The sequence below is a fragment of the Callorhinus ursinus genome, unplaced genomic scaffold (genome assembly GCF_003265705.2).
Source record: "Callorhinus ursinus isolate GAN/ISIS: 27379988/994484 unplaced genomic scaffold, GSC_fseal_2.0 scaffold6, whole genome shotgun sequence".
NCBI classification, from domain to species: domain Eukaryota; kingdom Metazoa; phylum Chordata; class Mammalia; order Carnivora; family Otariidae; genus Callorhinus; species Callorhinus ursinus.
The window spans coordinates 77,050,169-77,052,165 of record NW_027397068.1 but is presented as its reverse complement, the minus strand read 5'-3'; positions in this window follow the sequence as shown (position 1 = coordinate 77,052,165).

Sequence of the window (1,997 nt, the reverse complement as noted above, 5' to 3'; positions counted from 1 at the left end):
CACCCGGTGCATGGAGGCGTCCGGGAAGCGTGTGGTGCTCACAGCGGGAATGCCACTGGAGAACGAGGTTCCTAGTCGTTCACATTGCAGTGTATTCCATTAAGACATCATCTCACTTGCCCTCTGCTTGGTTTTTTGTTTTGGAGATGAAGGTGTGGGGCTGAGGTTGGATACTGAATCTGCTCCCGCCCCCACCCACAACAGTCTGTGCACGTGAGCACCACCGGCCCGCCAGCTGGAGGAAAAGGTGAGTATGTATTTTCTAAGGAATTAAATGAATATTCGATTTACATTAAAGCAAAGTTTATAGATCAAGTTACATAAAATGCAAACTCTAATTATAAATATAAATATTGTAAGTATTGCAAGGGCCTGTTTTCTAGGCATTTCAAGCTCATTAAAGAAATGTTCTTTCTGTCACTAAGCATAGGTAGAGCCACGTCTCCCCCCTTGTTCACATGGTGGACCTGAAGCAAACCCTGAGTTAACATGAGAAGTGAAAGCACATCTACCAGTGAGCTTAGTTTCAATTGCTATGTTACTTAGCTTTTATGAGAATTTGTGTTTGTGAGAATAATCTATTAGGACTCTTTAAAGTATAGAACTCTTTTCAAGGGACAGCAAGCAACTTAAATTAGTTTCATTAAAAAAAAAGATCTTTTATTGGCCTGTTTTATAGATAAATCCAGGCAGGTATTTGGTCTCAGGATGGTGGCAGGAGTGGTGGGTGAGGCATTGGGGAGGGGGTGGGTGGGTGGGGTTGGGGATCTAAAGTCTCCAGCAATGTTCTCTTTATAGATCCTTAAGATTATTCCCCAGGCTTCTCTTCTATCTCCATATTATTCTTTGCATTAAAAGCAATGACTTAAAATTCCAAGGACAGAGGCAGTTTATTTATATTTATAAGTAAAGTTATTCAGTTTTTAAATAGACTTTTGTTTTTTTAGAGCAGCTTTAGATTACAGCAAAATTGAGCAGAAAGTACAGAGATTTCCCAGGTAAACTCTGCCCCCACAAGTCTATAATGACATGTCACCATTTTAATACCAAACAGAGCAGATTCGCTGCCCTAAAAGTCTTTTGTGCTATACATAGTCACTCCTCACCAATCACCTATGGCAACCACGGATCTTTTCGCTGTTTCCATAGTTTCGTCTTTTCCAAAATGTCATATAGTTGGGATCATACTGTCTGTAGCCCTTACAGACTGACTTTTTTTTCACTTAGTAATATGCATTTAAGTTTCCTGGATGTCTTTTCTTGAACTGATAGCTCATTTCTTTTCAGTGCTGAATAATATTCCATTGTTTGGCGGTACCACAGTGTATTTATACTCTCACCTGCTGACAGACTTGTTGGTTTTGGCAATTATGAGCAAAGCTGCTATCAACATTAATATGCAGGTGTTTGTGTGGGTATGAGTATTCAACTCATTTGGACAAATACTAAGGAGTGCAGTTGCTGGATCATTTGATAAGAGTATATTTTTCATATGACCTCACTGATATGAGGAATTCTTAATCTCAGGAACAAACTGAGGGTTGCTGGAGTGGTGGGGGGTGGGAGGGATGGGGTGGCTGGGTGATAGACATGGGGGAAGATATGTGCTACAGTGAGCGCTGTGAATTGTGTAAGACTGTTGAATCACAGATCTGTACTTCTGAAGCAAAAAACGCAACATATTTTAAGAAAAAAGAAAAAGAAGAAGATAGCAGGAGAGGAAGAATGAAGGGGAGTAAGTCAGAGGGGGAGACGAACCAAGAGAGATGATGGACTCTGAAAAACAAACTGAGGGTTCTGGAGGGGAGGAGGGTGGGGGGATGGGTTAGCCTGGTGATGGGTATTAAAGAGGGCACGTACTGCCTGGAGCACTGGGGGTTATGAACAAACAATGAATCATGGAACAGTACACCAAAACAAATTATGTAATATATGGCGATTAACATAACAATAAAAAATGTTTAAAAAAAAAGAGTATATTTTGTTTTGTAAGAAAC